Genomic DNA, 18525 nt, shown 5'->3' on the forward strand with positions numbered 1-18525 from the left:
TTTTCCACTGGTGACAAATTAATGCAGGCGTAGCCCTGTTCTAGATAAAAATTGGCCACGCAGGTGAAATCCTGCTGGCTTCTGTCTCCCAGCCAATATTTGGATTTGCTGGAGCCTGAATTAACGCCGGGGTCTCAATAGGGACTCTTAGGACTTGGTGATTGTTATTAATAGGCGTAATCTTTCACCTTAAAGAACAAAGGGCAGGATTTTGAGTTATTTTCAGCCACAAGATAGTGGCAAATGAATATGGGGTTTATTGAAGAAATGCTGGGTCTGTGACAGGGCGTTTACCAGGTAAACCAAAGCCTAGATAGCGAGCACAGCAACTCTGGTTATTAAGGCATGGACATCTCTAAATCTCCAAAGTTTTGAGGGAGTTGGTGAGAGCCCTTACTGGTGTCAAAGAAGGGCCTCCCCTTCATCTGCAGGGCTAGAGGAATCTTAACGCTTCCACAGGAGCCATAGCAGCTGAACCCAACGTAAGGTACATGAAGAGTACCTGGAAGGGATGCAGGCACAGAGGAGATGCTTGTGCCAGCTCCTCACTGATGCTATATTGAGCCATGAAATGATTCCCATGGAAACTGGTGTGACTTGTCCATCTATGAACCAGTCACCTTTGGGAACCTGGGGGTGGACTGAAACCTTGGGTTTAAATGGCCTTTATCCTTTTCAAAGAGGCAGTGTCTACCACTTCTTCCTTTCCAGGCTAGCTCCAGCCACTTTCCCCTTATCCTCCTCAAAGGGGGGAGCTGAGCTTCTGGGAAGAGGTCCAGGGTCTGGGGCCTCAAGGCAGTTTCAGAGACATTGGGTCATGGCTGCTCTTTGCCTCCATCTACTACCTAAAAATGTAGACTTTCCAGGTTGCCCAGGGTGAGCAGTCAAAAGCTGGGAAGTGAAGGTATGGCGGCAGGGAGGGGAAAATGGAGGGAAAGGCTCCTCCATCCTGTGTTGGTCCCCACCATCCCCTCGGGCAGTCTTAATCCTGCCTTCCTGTCTGTGCCTGAAGAGTCCCCAGACAGCCTGCCCTTTTCACCTCCCCTGCCACTGGCTTTTCTGTAAGAGGAAGCCTCACCCTGAGTAGAACACGGAGTTCTGTCCCAGAGTCTGGGAGGCAGCCGGTGGGTGTGGAGGGGGAGGGCAGTCAGAGTTGGAAGTGAAGAGGAAAAAGGAAAAGAGACTCTTGGATTCCTCCCTTATGAACCCTGGCTCCGACCTGTTGTCAGAGAGCTGACGTGGCAGGGCGGTTAAATGACATCTCGTTCGCCACATTTGGTGACCCTCTGTATCCGTAATCCCCCCGACTTGGCTTCTCTGCTTCGAGACCACTACCACCTACAGTGCATTTACTGAGCGCCAGTGGATACCAGGCACTGTGCTAGGCGCACGGGCTGGGAGTTTGTGCTCTGCTGGGATCCACCATCAGGGAAACAGCTAACAGCTATCGTGGGCGTGCTACAGTGGGTGATGGAAATATAAAATCTCCCTTCTGAGAACTGGAAACACGGCATCTTTAAACAACGGTTACCTTCCTCCTTAGAGGAGCCCCAGCTGCCTGTTCCCATGATGCCACCCGGGCACGTGGGGTGGGGAAGGGGGGCTGTTGAGACTGTGCCTTCTCTGTTGACTGACGGTGTTCCCATCATATCATCCTGCCTGTCCACTTGGGTCCCCACAGGTGAAGGTCAGCAGGCTGGACAACTTGCCCTGCAGGACCTCTTTCTTTAAGGAAACACAGTCTGGGACCCACACAAAGAGGCAGTGTCTACAAAGGCCCCTAGGTGGGTGGGTGAGGGCTCAGTACCCACTGGTGAGCCCCTCCTGGGATGACCGCTCCTGTAGTGGCCGTGTTGGAGTCAAGTCCACTTACCGATGGTCTTAATGTGGACGAAGAACTGATCAGATAATTAATATTAGGTGTAAAAATATAATCAGAAATAAAATTTGTGAATCAGCTCATTCTTCCCTACGCTGGGTACGTAAACCAGCGTTTGTAGTGGAGCTTTGTACTATTTTCCAATCGCGGAGATAATGTAACCATTACGGGGCATCCAGATCTGATTTTCTCCCCTCTGCTTTTAGGGAAGCAACTATGTGTGACGGTCCCCAGGATAGCACATGGGGTTCCATAAACTTGAATCACCTGGCACATGATGTGATTTACAGGAATAGATTAAGGAACAGGAAAGAGACTTCAGAGACCTGTTGAAACTGACAGGTGATTTCAATAAAGGCGATGGTGTTTTTCAAGGAGCCAGCTCTTGATTATACAGAATATGAAATTATTATAATACATCCTGATAAAAATAATGAGCAAGAGAGGCAAAAGCCTGGCTCTGGAGGGCTTATTTGCGTTGCAGATATCTTTCCCATTGGCGGTTTGGCCACCATCCCTCAGCCCATCTGTGTGCTGGTCTCAAGGGGCCGGAGCGCGAATATGCACAGGGTGGACACCCCTTCTTGTGGGGACATCTGGATGGCCTAGCTTGGGCGAGAGGACCCAGCGAGTGAGGCCCCCTGGGGGATTGCATCAGCCATGGGCATGAGGGTGGGAGGAGGGGGTCATAGTCTTGTAGGGCAAACAGGAGGCTCAGCAGAAAGGAAGTACACGACTGATGCCACTGTCACCTTCCCAAACCTGTTTCCAGAAGCTCCCACCCCCCATTGCAGAGGGGTGCTGAGAGACATGACAGTCCCAGCTGCTGAAACACCATCAGCTTGATGCAGGGCTGTTTTGTTTTGGTCTTTTATGATGGTTAGAGGTTTAGTGAGCCCCTGGACACTACTGTACAGTTTCTCTTTGTGTATGTTGTTCTGGGGAGAAAACATGTCCTCCAATCGTCAAGGGCCCATGACTCCCCATAATACAACATAAGCAGAACCTTCTGCTAATAATCACTCCCAGGAGACCTCTCCTTAGGAACTGACTCAACCCAACTTTCCACCAATGTGGCCCAGGGCAGGAGGAGCCCCCGCTAAATGTGCTCAGGCCTGTTTGAGCCAACACAGCCCGTGGGAGAAAGGCCCGTCAGCCACCTGCCCCCTTTCTCCCGACCCTTCCCTTTCTTCTTTTTCTTCTCTTTTCCTTCTCTGGTTTTGCCTCCTCTCTTCCCTTCCCACCTCCCACTGACCCCATGCTCACTCCGACATCACTTTCCTGATCACCTCTCCTGCGATATTGATTTGATATATTAATCATTACAACAGCAGCTAAGAATTCCACTGCGCTTCATTAATCCAGAGGAAAATACCATGTTACCTGATGAGTGCTCTAGGGTACACTCATACATTCTTCCCGGGGTCCAAGATAGTGGAAATTTCTCACTTTCCATTTGTCACAAAACAGGAGGCCATTATGGAAAGCCACAGTGAGCCCGGGTTGGGGATTGGCAAGGGGAGTGTGGGAACGTGGTGGGCTGCAGTCCATGAAGACATTAGTCACCCATCACGGACTCTGGCAGACCTTGGGCTGTTCAAGGACTCTCGTTGTAGAGGCTGAGTTGTAAAATCCCATTAGGGTGGCCAAGACGAGAACAGTGTGACTTTAATAAGGTTAAAGTTTGGCATTTTTACAGCTTTTATTATGATAAGGTTCTTAGTCACAGGAGGGGGAAAGAACGAGAGTGGGTCTGTCCAAACTTAGCTGGTTAGACCTCAGGTATGGTCAGGCACCGCTTCCTGACAGGTGCCCCAGGTTGTCCTTTGTCATGCTGCGGGTCCTGCTTTCCAGCTACAAGTTCTTCCCTACATGTCAGAAAGCCTGTTTATCCAACTCTAGCTGCTGGGACTGGTAGGAGAAATGGGTCCAGGCAGTGATTTTCAGACAGGTAGAGTCCTTGAGACAAGCAGACTTACTAGAGAGAAGCAAGTGCCCCATTCCCTAACCAAAGGTGTCACCTGAACTTGCATTGTCGTCAAGCCGTCACCCATAATCGCAGCGGGGGAGACGATTCCATCCCCAGATCACGGTCAGGTTTGGATGCCTTTAATATCCTCCAGCCTAGAGCACTCTATTGTCCATCTGGATCTATCCAACCTTCAAACGGCCCCTCCTTTGGGAGACCTTCTCAAGCTCCATCCTCCCTTTCTGACCCCAGGAAGAATCCTCATTCCTGAGAGCTTAGGCCATAATTCTCAGCAGCGCCCATCCCAGTGTAATGTGTTCATTGTAAATACACCTTTGGTCCCACTAGACTAGGAGCCCTCCCTGCAGGGCCCACCTGTGCCTTGTTTAATTTGAGTACCCAGCCTGGTACACAGTAGGTGCCCGTAAATGTTGAATGAAGGTGTGATTTAGCAGGAGGCCCTGCCCTTTTATTGGGAAAACAGCCTAAATGCTATGTCTTCCATATACGGATCATCTTTGCTCACAAAAATAGTAAAAAGTACAATTTCTTTAAAAAAATTTTTTTTAATTGAAGTATAGTTGATTTACAATGCTGTGTCAGTTCCTGGCATACAGCAAAGTGATTCAGTTTATATATATATATATATATATATATATATATATATATATATATAAAACTCTTTGATTCTTTTCCATTATAGTTTATTCAAGATATTGAATATAGTTCCCTGTGCTATACAGTAGGACCATGTTGTTTTTGTTTGTTTGTTTGTTTTTGTTTTTTTCTTTTTGCGGTACGCGGGCCTCTCACTGCTGTGGCCTCTCCCGTTGCGGAGCACAGGCTCCGGACGCGCAGACTCAGTGGCCATGGCTCACGGGCCCAGCCGCTCCGCGGCATGTGGGATCTTCCCCGACCAGGGCACGAACCCGTGTCCCCTGCATCTGCAGGTGGACTCTCAACCACTGCGCCACCAGGGAAGCCCAGACCATGTTGTTTTATCTATTTTATATATAGTAGTGTGTATCTGCTAATCCCAAACTCCTAATATATCGCTCCCCCCCTCCCTTTCCCCTTTGGTAACCATAAATTTGTTTTCTATGTCTGTGAGTCTGTTTTGTAAATAAGTTCATTTGTATAATTTTTTTTAGATTCCACATATAAGTGATATCATATGATATTTAGGACCAGAGGGTGACCTCTCCAGGGTGGCCGGTGCTAAGGATGGGGAAGAATCACCCACACCTCAGCTCACACAGAGACTCGCACCCAACCTCAGCTCTGTAGTCCGCAGCACATGAGCTTGTAATATGGTGGCCGGAGCAGGTGGCACTGGGGGCTCAGTGTGACATCTGGGAACTGCCCTTCCGTGGTTGCTCCACTGGGCTTTCCTATCCAAGATGTTAGAGCACAGCCTGAGCCACCTGGTGGGGGCCTTGGCCTCCTTGCAGGGTGGGAGGTGCTGTGGATGGTCTCCTGTGTTTGCTTTGGAGCCTGGACAAAGGTGGCCATTAGGAAGGGTCCAAGGACACATGACTCCCATGTGGAGAGGAATCAGGCTGATATTACTACTACTAAATGCATGCTCTGGATCCTAAGTCCTCCTGCAGGGGCAGGAGATATCCCTGGAAACGCCCCTCCTGGCCCCTGGAGTGCCCTCAGCTGCCCTGGAGAGGCAGGTCCTCTTTGCCTCAGGCCACTCCCTGCTCGTGAATGAGGCTTGTGACTCACATCTGTGGGCCAAGCAGCCACAATTAAGGGAGCCTAACTCAAATGCCAGGCAGACACAAATAGCACACTTCGCTTTCCTATGAATAGCCTCCCCAGCTGTTCTGCGGGAGGCCGAGCCATGTTCTCATCCAAAGTACATTTGTTCTTATTTACGAGCCGCATCAGGCACCATTGGCTGCCTACCTTTGGCCCCTCAAGGCCAGCTTCGTGTTCTTTGTTCCCTCAAGTCTCACCAAAGTGAAATATTAACCGGTGGTGGGACGGACAAAAGGGCCTGGGAGCCTCTGCAGGCAGGGCTGACGAAGAAGGATACCTGGAGGGAGGGTTGTTCACTGACCTGGAATTTTCCATTCCTCTGAAGCTCACATGACCAGGGCAGGGTTTTCTGCAAGCCACACAGCGAAGATGGGTGCCAGGGTGGCAGGTGCTTAGGAACTGGACAGTGGGTGACCACAGCTGTTTGTAGCATCCTGGTCACTGGTGATACTAATCTCAGCCATGCAGGGGTTGATGGGAAGTATCAGACCCGAGAGCTAAGAGACCCCGGGGCCAGGCCGTGGCTCTGTCTTCGGGATAGCCTGGGGAGCCCTGGGGGAGACACTCGTCATCTCAGGGCTTCTGTTCCCTTGGCTGTAAAAGGAGGGACTGGATGAAGCCATAGAGGTCCTTTCTGGGAACTTCCCTGGTGGTCCAGTGGTTAAGTCTCCATGCTCCCGGTTCAGGGGGCCCGGGTTCGTTTCCATGTCAGTGAATTAGATCCCGTATTCCGCAATTGAGACCCGGTGCAGCCAAATAAATAATTTGAAAACAGAAGCAACCCCCAAAAAACCCAAAGGTCCTTTCCCGCTCGGACATTTTCTGCCCTGGTTACTGAGACCAGTGAATTCCATTTGTAGCTACTTGTAATAACGTATTGCTTTCTCTTCTATGAGAAGTTATTAGGGCCTGCCCTCTGCTACCTTTGCTTCTCTCTTCTTTCCCTTCTCTCCATTGGCCTCACTGCTGCTTGGCCTCATTCCCTTTATCTCACTTCCCTTATCTTTATATCAGGGCTGAGGACAACTCCTTCGAAGCTGTAACACAGCTTAATCAGGTGTCTTTGAGTCAAGTGGACCCTCATTTGCCACTTTCTAGCTCTACTTCCTGGCTACGTGACCTTGGCCAAATGATTTCTCTGGGTGTCAGTTCCTCATCTATCAAAAGGGAACCATATCAGGGTTTTTGGAAGAATTACAATATCTCATACATGAAGGTTCCTTAAATATAAACCCTTATATGATTATAACTGAAAAGTTGGCACACGCTTTAGCCTCTGTTTCTGCTAGTAGAGATACTCTCCTCCAATTACTGGGCTTTGGACTGCATGTCACCTTGACCTTTCTTCGCATTTGTTCCCTGCAAAAAGTATCTCTGGAAGACTTCCTTACAGCTCCCCTGGGCCTGACAGTTGTGGGCAGAAGGTCTGTAGGTCCAGGGCCAAGCAAGTGTTCAGTCCTCTGCAGAGGTGGAGGTACTATCTTTGGGAATTGTGCGAAGATTTCCTCATCCAGGCACTTTTCTTGGGGGAATTAATTCAAGTCATGGTTGATTAGCCAGGATTCCCTGAACGTAGGTGTGGGCTTCATTGGTGGGGGTCACGTGGATCAGGCTACATTTTCTTTGGATTTTCTATTGACCTCCTTACTGTCCAGAGCCTGGCCTGGGGCAGATTCACGTTCCCTGGGCACTGAAGGTTGTCATGGGGCTCTTTTAGAGAGACATGACCTTGAAACGGGTAGGGAAGGTGGGCACTTCCAGATAGCCCATATAATGCTTTGGGAATATAGTTAAAAATTGCTTCCTCTGGAAGATGCAGTTCTGTGGGCATGTAGAGGAATGTAAACTGGGTTTCAGTACCCACTCACCCCCCTTGGCCAAGAGCCTTTGTGCAGGGCCGAACCTGTCCAACCTTAAGTGCAGTCCTGACACTCACCCATTAGATTTCAAGTTCCACGAAGGTATGGTCCCTGTCTCTTTCATCAGCAAAGCCTGAATACTTAGCAAAAGGCCTGGCACGATGTAGATGCTCACTAAGTATTGTTGAATATTGAATGAATGAAGGAAAGGCGACTTCTAGCCAGGGATGCTTGGTGTATTTGGGGCCCAAGAGCCCTGATGCCAACAGAGTTGGGTAGTTAAGTGCATTTGCTTTGGAATCAGACAAAACTGAGTTTGGATTTTGCCCTACCTCTTAATAGATGCATGATCGTAATTTCTTTGAGTCTCAGTTTCTGCATTTTTAGGGGCATAATAGCACCCGCCCCAGTAGTGTGGTGGTGAGGATTCAGCGAGACGACATATGGAAAGCACCTATATCAGTGTTTGAGAAAATGTTGTGCTGTAATTGATGCCACCCGGAGAACACCGAGGACGGCATTCCCCAGGCCCTCCCAAATCTGAATGGCTTTAGGGCTGCCAGAGCCTGGAACCTTTCCAGTCATTCTCAGTGGGAATCTCAGATATGGATTGAGGTGGCTTGTGGTCACAATGATTGCTTGCTCCTGGCATCCACCCCCACACATTTACTGGGACCTCAAAACCCATTAGGCTCGTAAGCAATCAGTACTTCAATTTCCCAGGAAAGGCATGACTTATGTTGGTTAGATTACAAATATCTTCTACAATTTACGGCTTCCCGTTACTGTACCCCTAGTTGCTCTTTCACTTGGTCTTGGAGATCAGCCATCATCATTTAGCTGATCTCATGCTATCAGCAAAGGCAAGGAAAACAATGGCCTCTCTACAGGACTCTGCCCTCCCACCAGCTCAGGGACCACAGAGCATGCAGGCTGGAGTGGAAAAGTAACCTCCCCAGCTTCTGAGGATGTTCAGCTGAGAAATATGATACATGCACATACTCACTGGTGTCATGTCTGTGTTTTTAAAGCTCACAGCACCACCTGAGAGAGTGCATCAATACATTTCATCCTTCAGCAGTGTTGCAAGTGGGAATTTGTAAAAGGCTCTGTAGAAGAGCTGGAGAAAAGTTGGTTAAGAAACTCAGACTAGAGGGGAAAAGTGGGAGAGAATTTTTCTATCAGTGGGTGCATGTGTCTATGGGGACCTGAAGAGTGCCTTGAACTTATCAAGCCTAAAATTTGCTATTTACAAACATCACTATTGGCCCACCCACGCCAACTGATCAGGGGCTGAAGTGACTTTTCAGGGGGTGGGTGTGAGGGGGTCAGGGGCAGTAAAGGGTGGAGTTCATGGAATAATGGAACGAATGCAGGACCGCGGGTCAAAAAACTTAGGTTTAAACCTCTGTTTTGTCCCTGATTGATTATGTGTTTGATTGATCTGACATCATTTGCCATTGCCTCTGTTTCTCTGTCGTATGCGAGCAGCACAGAGATGGGTGTGCGGCAATCATCAGAGCTTGTGACTTTGAGTGTGCGCCCAACACGCGGTGGGTGGGAAGCCACGAGGGATGGGACCGTCTGAGCCCTGCGGTCAGCTGGGGCAGGCAACCCATATTCTTGTTCTACAGCCTCTTTGCGGGGTCCAGGGGACCCTTTTGAGAGAAGGAAACAGAAAAGAGAGCTCTAGGGGATTTGGGACCTTTTTCCATGGGGGTGCTGTGTTGATGATTCAGCCAATGAGCATGTTCTTCCCTGCCCAGATGACAGGATCTCACAGGTGTTAAAGAGCTTCTTCCATTGTAAAACAAGGCAGCTGTGAGTGGAGGGGAGGGAGGAGGGAGACGAGCAGACTGCAGAGAACGCAGCCCAAGGGTGGATGTTGGGGGTGAGATGGTGTCGAGGAGAGAGAGAGAGATCAGAGAGGAGCAGCGGTGAGGGCAGTATGCAGGGCGCTCCAACTGCTAGAGAGGGAGGGGAAGGCAAAACTGGAAAGGCAGGAGAACCGGGGAAGCAGAGTGAGCCCTAAGGATCAGCAGTTACTCAGCCCAGATGATAACCGATGTCAAGTTGCTGCAGAGGGACTCTGAGTATCCCCTGCAACACAGGTACTGGAAGACAGACCCTGCCCTCCCAGGGCCTCTGGCAATAGGAGTAGGCATAAAATTTTGGGGGGCGGGTAGCAAAAAAAAAAAAAAAAACAAAAGAAGCTTCAGTAATCAAAATAAATGATATCCCATAACAATTTTTTAAATAGATTTTATTTTTTAGAGCAATTTTAGGTTCACAGCACAAGTGAACAGAAGGCATAGAGATTTCCCATATATGCCCTGACCCTACCCATGCCTAGCTTCCCCCATAATCAACATCCCCCGCCAGAGTGGTACACTTGCTACAACTGATGCACCTACACTGATACATCCTCATCACCCAAAGTCTATAATTTACATTAGGGTTTGCTCTTAGTGTTGTATATTCTAGGGGTTTTGACTAATACATAATGACATGTATCCACCACCATAGTATCATACAGAGTCGTTTCATGACCCTAGAAATCCTCTGTGCTCCACCTGTACATCCCTCCCTTCTCCCTAATGCCTGGCGACCTCTATCTTTTTACCGTCTTCATAGTTTTGACTTTGCCAGATGTCGTATAGTTGGAATCATACAGTACGTAGCATTTTCAAATTGGCCTCTTTCACTTAATAATATGCATTTAATGTTCCTCCATGTCTTTTCATGCTTTGATAACTTAGTTCTTTTTAGGGCTGAATAATATTGCATTGTCTGGTTGTACCACAGTTTATTTGTCCATCACCTACTGAAGGCCATCTTTGTTGCTTCCAAGTTTTGTCAGTTATGAATAAAGTGGCTATAAACATTTGTGTACGGGGTTTTGTGTGACATACGTTTTCAACTCCTTTCGGTAAATGCTAAGGAGAGCAACTTCAGGATTAATGCAATATTTAAAAAAAATAAAAATTCATGAAAAATAAGTACAAATGATCACAAATTTAAATAAAGACACAATCTGACCTTGCACTTGTGTGACTTGGCCTCCTCGCCTTCCTCTAATCCTGGCTTCGTGGGTTTTACCCCAGCAACTGAGCAGCTTTTTGAGGGAAACTTTCCTACTCAATCCACATGTCTGAGAGACTCTACACATAGTAACTCCATAATGATTTAGTCTTTGTTGGGGTGGAGTAATACTATTAGCGGTCCTAAGTAATTCTCGGTTACTTTTCTCATTAGAGAAGATTAAACACACACCACATGTACACACATTTTATGCCTGGTGAGGGCAGTCTGTGACCCTCAGGAGTATGTGTGCTGGGAAAAGGAGGTGTAAATATCTAGGGGGCAGGAGCGCTGCATGATTTTATGCACTGAAATACTGACTTGGGCCTAATTGTTTGCAAATGGTTTTTTTTTTTTTTATATGTTCAACTTCCTACTTCCTCACCAACCGGATACTGAAGGTTAGGGGCACTCCCTCATTTGTGCGTTCAGTACATATTTGTCAAGCTCCTATGTGAAGGGCATTGCTTGGTGCAGGGGACTCAGAGTTACACAGGCCTGACCTAGAAGTGCTTGCAGCCGGATGGGGGACATGTAAGGGACAGTGAGGGGGATGAGGACAATAAAGAATTATGATTATTAACTGGAGTCACAGTTGTATAAAAAAAAGAGATTTGGATAGTAATCCTACAGGATGCGAAATTGCTAGATTTCTAGAACATGGTGGTGGCAGTGAAATCCACCCTTCATGCTTTCCTGCCCTTCAACCCAGAACCTGAGGAGCAGGGAAATGGGAGAAACCTCTAGAACTTAAACGGGTAAAATCTGTCTCTAACGGATATGCTTAGCTATCTGCAGTTGTAAACCAAAATGATGTATTTGACTGAAGGGTTTAGGAATACTCAAACACTAATCAAAGCGATCTTGGTGTAACCTAAGGAAGGTAGGCTTGAATGAGATTGCAAATCAGAAAGCAGGAACCTAATGGCTTATACGTCACGTTACTGTGTCAACTATGATGTGACACTGCTTACAAGGGGGCGTCTACAGGGAACACATCAAAATTACCTGGAGATTGTGTAAGGGGAGGTATGGGTGGTTAAAATGCGCATTCCAGGGTCCCATATCCCAGAACCATGAATCAGAATCATTGGCAATGAGGTCAGGGAATCTGTACCTTTAAGACATACCCCAGGTTCCAGAACAACTATTTTTTAGCGTCTGTTTGATAACAGTCCACTTAGAGGCATCTCCTTAAGGCAAAAGCAACTTTGGAAAGATTTCAGAAGAAATAAATGATGTAGGGAAACTAGGGCTTGTTTATAAAGGAAAATTAAATATGTATAGGATTGGACTATATGAAGTCATGACTGTGGTTTGTAAATATTTGAAAGGAACAGATTCAAGTGGTGGGATCTAGATGTTTATTCAGGTACCAGACGGCGTAAGTAGGAGTAATGGAATGACATAGGCAAAAAGAACCTGGGCTGGACATCAAGGAAAACATCCGACAGTGTAAAAAAAACTGTTATAGAATCTCTTCACATGGTTAAGTCAACCAAAATCTCAGTCCATTCAGTGGAAAAAAACAGTTGGGCAGCATTTGAAAAAACAACCAATTGAGAGCTTAAACCTTCTCTCTCTCTTTTTTTTAAATGGTTGTTTTGATGTCTGAAGCTTTGTTATTCCTAAGTCACAGGAATCAAGATGATTCTTAATAAGTGAAAATACGGCTCGTGAAAAATGTTTGGGACGGGAAGTGCCTGCTGGTTCTGGCTGAGAGCTAGAACGAGGAGAAGCAGAAAGTTAGCATAAAACTGCCTCCAGCGAGCATCTTTATGTTACCTTAGACCCCCTGCTGGAAATGGTATGAGCATCAAAAAAAATGACTATGTGTCAGGCCCTGTCTCATTTAATCTGCACAGCTCCGTCAGATAGGTGTTATTATTCCCATTTCATGGCTGAGGAAAGTCAGGCTTAAAGAGTATGAATAACTAGGAAATGAAAGCCTGGAATCTGAACTCTCATCTATATGACTCCAAAGTCCATGCTTTTTCTCTGCCAGCAGGTATTGGGTACAAAGCTCTGTAGTCCTCCTTGGTCTTTCTTTCTTTCTGTCTTTTTTTTTTTTTTAACTTTTTGTTTTATATTGGAGTACAGTTGATTAACAATGTTGTGTTAGTTTCAGGTGTACAGCAGGGTGATTCAGTTATACATATACATGTCTCTATTCTTTTTCAAATTCTTTTCCCAGTTTGGTTGTTACAGAATATTGAGCAGAGTTCCCTGTGCTGTACAGTAGGTCCTTGTTGGTTATTCCTTTTAAATATAGTGGTGTGTACATGTCAATCCCCAACTCCCTAGCTATGCCTCCCCTGCACCCTTCCCCCCGGTAACCATAAGTTAGTTCTCTAAGTCTGTGAGTCTGTTTCTGCTTTGTAAATCAGCTTACAAACTCTGTAGTCCTTGGTATTTCTTTCTGTACCTAAAGGTGACAAAGTGTGCTAAAGAGTAATGATACCTACAGATGATCTAACTCTCTCCGAGTGACCTTGTTACTAGGAGGCTCTGTGAGAAATTACTGTATTTGTCTCATTTCAGATCCAGCCACTGTCCACAAAAACTTGATAATTTTGAATGCTAGTAAAATCAGAGTTGATGGGGCAGCTAGTGGAAGGGAATGCTCTTTGGGCAAACTTCAAGTCAAGATCTCAGAATCAGAAGCAATAATGACAGAAACGTGTCCTTCCCTCTACCCCCGCCCCCCATTTTCCTCATCATTCTCATTTTCCACTTCTTCCTCCACCACCAACCTCATCCCCATCAGTACCAGCACCAGGACCACTACCACCACCATCACTTGTTTATGGAGAGAAATTGAATATTATCTATTCAATGTTTGTGAACGTTACCCCTCACTACTCCCAACCCAAGGGACCCAAATCAAGGTCCTGTGCTAGATACTTTTCCCTTTCATACCAGCCACACTTTGGAAGCATGAAGTAGACCCATTATGCCCACAGAAAAACAAAAACAGAATTACAATTCCTTACTGCAACCTTTGCAAAAGAACAAGCCGGTGGGCTTCCCTGGTGGCGCAGTGGTTGAGAGTCCGCCTGCCGATGCAGGGGACACGGGTTCGTGCCCCAGTCTGGGAAGATCCCACATGCCTCAGAGCAGCTGGGCCCGTGAGCCATGGCCACTGAGCCTGCGCGTCCGGAGCCTGTGCTCCGCAAACGGGAGAGGCCACAACAGTGAGAGGCCCACATACCGCAAAAAAAAAAAAAAAAAGAACAAGCCGGGTGCCAAATTGCTACGGCTTCAGAATCCCTTTAAACAGATATAAAGAGAGCTCAGCTTTCTTCATGCACCCTCGGGGCAGCTACAGAATCACTGGGTTAAAGAAAGCAGTGTCTGGTGAGCCCCAGACATTATGGTGCCAATCTGTCTCTTCACATCTGGCTCTGAGTGGGAGCTCAGAGATGTGGTCTAAGAGGGTGCCTCAGAACCTGCCTCACTCATAGACACATGACAGAGTTCTGCAGCGAAGGCTCTAGCCCCACCGGGAAATCTCCGACTCGAGAACCTGCTGACACAAACAAGGGGAAAGGCTTCGTAGCATGTCAGAAGGCTTGTTTTTGGAAGCTGCAAACTGACTTGGGCAACCATGGTTCTCCACAGCGCCCTAATTGGGGAGGCCTAGGATGCCCTCAGGGGGCCCCTGGGATTTGTAACCAGCTCTGCTTAGGTCAGAGCTCTGTGCAAATAAGCCCCCTTGGGCCTGCAGACATGTAAACAGCTCTGCACTGACATTCAGACGTAAACTCAGCATTCACGTGACCAGATCTCAGATCCAGGAGTGCAGAAGAGGGGCTGGGCCTCCACCTGTGCCGGAGGAGTGGGACCCAGAGATGGGCTGCAGGACGTTGGCTGATTTATTAGTGAGCCAAGGATGAATGATATGAAAGAGGGGGTCCAGTGAGAAGATGGAACCAGCTCGGACATGCCTTGGAAAGGGAATGTGTAGTCCACTGGGGTTGCTCTGGTAAAGACAAGTTTTGCTGACGAAGTATGAGAGTGAAAAAGAAAGAGATTGGAGAGGCAGGCAGAAGAAAAGAGGGAAAGGGTAAGTTTCAGTGAAAAGCCAAGTGAGACAGTCCAGTGCCTTGCCAGGAACTTACTGTCATAAGGGACGAGGGGGAAATGTTCTTCTTTGTCTGCCAGGTCAAAATTACAATACAAAATTAAGTAGATTTAGGGTGCAATCCCAAAGCACTGGGGTGTTTTGATCGATTAAAAAAAAAAAAAAAAAAGAGGTTGAAGGCAAAATCTGACTGGGAAAGCACATACTGAAAAAACCTGGCCGTCACTGAGGCCACATCTCCACATCATGATGCTTTAGGCAACTGGTAAGTCAGTGAAGGGAGAAGTAGTTTAAATATGATCGATAGGAATTTCTCTCTCCTATGGACTGCTTCGGCTTTGTGTCTTGACTTCCCATTCTGGGCATGGCTGGCATGTCACTTGCTCCTAAGTATTCCCCCCAGTCTCTGATGCCTTCAGTCTTGCAAGAAATAACACTAAGTCCTGTTTTCCCCACACCGTGGTTGCCCTCAAAGGGAGGGATTCTTCCTTCCTGAGTGGGACCTCCAACTAGGATTCCTTGTGTCGCTAAAATAGACACTGACTTCTGAGTGTCACCCTCTAAAACATCTCTTTTTCCAGCTCTGCAGCCTTCCTGCCCATCATTTTATTTTCTGCTTTCACTAGTCGATCTCCTAAGCAGAAAGGAGCAAGAGGCCTTCCTGGTTTCATTAGAAAACAGGGAGGGGTGTGTGGTGAGGATAGAACGGGACATGAGAGAAGCACGTAAAGAATCCATAGTTCTTTAATTTCCTGCCAGCCACCCAAAAGGATTATGTTATTTTCTGATTTTAACATTTTACAATTATCTATCATTTAATGCAAAAGAGGCATATCAGTGAGGTTGACAGTAAAGTGAGTTTCAAAAATTCCAAATCCATTTCTCACTGACCTCACATGAGACTGTAGCTGTGTTCCCACAGGAAAAGGAAATCCTCCAATAATTGGAGATGAAAACTCTTCAGGTGAAGAGGTTAAGAAGAGGCCAGTTCTGTGGCGAACAAGATAATGTGTTATTCTAGTGGGATTATGCCTGCCTGGAATCCAGTGATGTGGGACAGGATGATACAGAGAAAAGAGTACAGGATTTGGAGTTAAGCAGGTTTGGGGCTCAGCTCTGCCTCCTATGTAACGTTACCTGTAACATTAATTTAAATTTAAATTAAATCTCTGAGCTTCAGTGTCCATACCCTTGAAAAGGTGATCATCATACTTATTTTGTAGGGTTATTATGAGGCTGAAATGAGAAAATGTTATAAAGTACTTGGTATATAGTAGGTACCCATAAATGATGCTTATGCTTACCTATCAGCTCTCTTTGCTTTAGAGATAAGAACTAACTCGTATTGAGGGCCTACTGTGTGCTGCTCACTGGCTACAGACCCTCTGCATGCCATAACAGCTACTATTTACTGAATACATAAAAGTGACAGTCAGGTGCCTTGTGACTCCACTGATGATACTTAACAAACAACTCTGCACAGCAAGTGTCCATCTCCCCATTCTACAGATGAGAAAACGGGGACCCAGATTTTCATACAACACCCTCACAGAACTTGAGCCACTCCAGGATGCCCTTCTGTTTGTCTCCCAGCTACTCTTCTGGGTCGTGGGGGTTACTTGCATATCTTGGATTTAGGGTTGCTAAACTGAGCAAAAAATACAGGATGCCTAGTTAAATTTGAATTTCAGGTAAACAGCAAAGACAATTTTGGTATAAGTATGTCCCATGCAATATTTGGGACATATTTAAACTGAAAAGAGACTTTGTTGTCCTCTGGCAGCCCTACTTGAATTCCACGTACTGCGTTCTCCTTGTCCTATCAGGACCGACCACGTCTGGAAACACTGGGCCGTGCTAGCCCACTTCTGAACAATGGTGCCTCTCCTACGTATGCTCCGGGCATGGTCTCAAAGCATCAAGCATCCACCAGGGTGGATTTAAAGTGACCATATGTGCATTTTCCTTAGAAATGAGACTTTCTGCATTTACTTCTGCTGAGACCTGTAAATATTTTATTTGCTGCTGCTACTGTTAGAACCCCCAATTTCACCATGCTCGGATTGGCAAATAGTTGAAGTGTTTAATTTTAAAACAGTTCCAGTTCTGTTTTAATTAGATATTTAACTTAATTGACTGCTAGTCAATGGTTTCAGGGTATTTATTTTTGGCTTGGTGAGAATGGCAAAGGGACCAGTTTTGTGTATAATAGCTCACTGGTTGTCCTCGTTTCTGAGGATGCCTTTGCTCTTACTGTTCCTCCTTAATGCCGTGAATACTGGTTCTCACAAAGTTAAATATCAGGCCTGACTAGAAGCTGCTCTGATAAGACCCCTTCTATATTGAAAATGCCCATAGGGACTTCCCTGGTGGCACAGTGGTTAAGAATCCGCCTGCCAATGCAGGGGACACGGGTTCAAGCTCTGGTCCGGGAAGATCCCACACGCCGCGGAGCAACGAAGCCCGTGCGCCACAACTACTGAGCCTGCGCTCTAGAGCCCGTGAGCCATAACTACTGAGCCCACGTGCCACAACTACTGAAGCCCATGTGCCTAGAGCCCACGCTCTGCAACGAGAAGCCAACGCAATGAGAAGCCTGTGCACTGCAACGAAGAGCAGCCCCTGCTCGCCGCAACTAGAGAAAGCCCGCATGCAGGAACGAAGGCCCAATGCAGCCAAAAATAAATAAATAAATTTATTAAAAAAGAAAGAAAGAAAATGCCCATAGAAACACTGAAGGTAGGAGAGCAGAGGGTAAGGCAGGGCAGGGGATTCAGGAAAACTGAAGCCCGTTATAGAACAATCAAACTAGAACTTGACAGTCTGAGAGCGGGTTCCTGAACTACCTTGGGCATGTGGGAAGCTGGGGAGGAGGGTCGGACTGACTCTTTGGCTGTGTCAGGGGAAGGGATATGAAATGTTTTAGCTCAGGATACTTCATCATGGGACCCTCAAATGCTCCCATTTGCTTTCTTCCCTGGGGGAAAAAAAAAAAGAAAAAAAATGTGTAAAGGAAAAATGTTGCCTGCCATTCCAGTTCTACAAGGATCAAGCCATTAGCTACTGTAGTCAACACCGACAATGCAAGTGCACCCTGAGAGGAATTTAGGGTGGAGAAAAACAGGAACCATTCTGTACTTTGGATATACTGGCCCTTAGATAGTTAAGATGTGTATGTAAGGAAAAATTTCAAACGACCCCAGATTTTTGCATCTTCCTATCCATAGAAAAACGCTAAAATCATTAACTTGAGATGTCTGTTCTTTGTGATGAGTGGTAATCTTTTGATGCTTGACTACATGTTTTCCTCAGCAAAAAAGTTTATGTATATCCTGGCTCCTTCCTTACGGCTCGGGAGCAGTTCCTCAGAGCTGTCTGAGGGGCTGTCTCACAGGCTATAGTCCTCCATAAGTTCTCTGAATAAAACTTAACTCACAATTCTTAAGCTGTGCGTTTTCTTTCGGTTGACATCCCAACTCCCACCAAGCATTGTACTTAAGCTGAGCAGATCCTTTGCATTCACAAAGCTTATATCCCCAGATCTTGGTAACTTCTCAAACTTGCAAAGATATCCATAGCATATCATTTCTATCAGGTCTCCTGTTCCCTTTACCTTTTCTCACACCTCAAGGCTACACCTTTTAATCTTTCACACAAATTTCCGGGCAGATATTTGTAGAGATTCACAAATTGCTTATTCTTAGGTTTTATACAGAGCTTATGGTGAACTTGTTCATGGCACAGACCCGAGTCACTGACAACTTGATTTTCTACTCCTTAATTTGTTCATAGCTCCTATTTTGAGGAAGGAATGATAATTTTTAAAAATCTCTTTGTCTCCATCACTGGCACCAGCAGTTGTAACTCTCGTGGCATCCATTTTCCA

The sequence above is a fragment of the Delphinapterus leucas genome, chromosome 1, assembly GCF_059928025.1.
Source record: "Delphinapterus leucas isolate spDelLeu-1000000601 "Yukka" chromosome 1, BTC_Dleu_Yukka2, whole genome shotgun sequence".
Classification (NCBI taxonomy): Eukaryota; Metazoa; Chordata; class Mammalia; order Artiodactyla; family Monodontidae; genus Delphinapterus; species Delphinapterus leucas.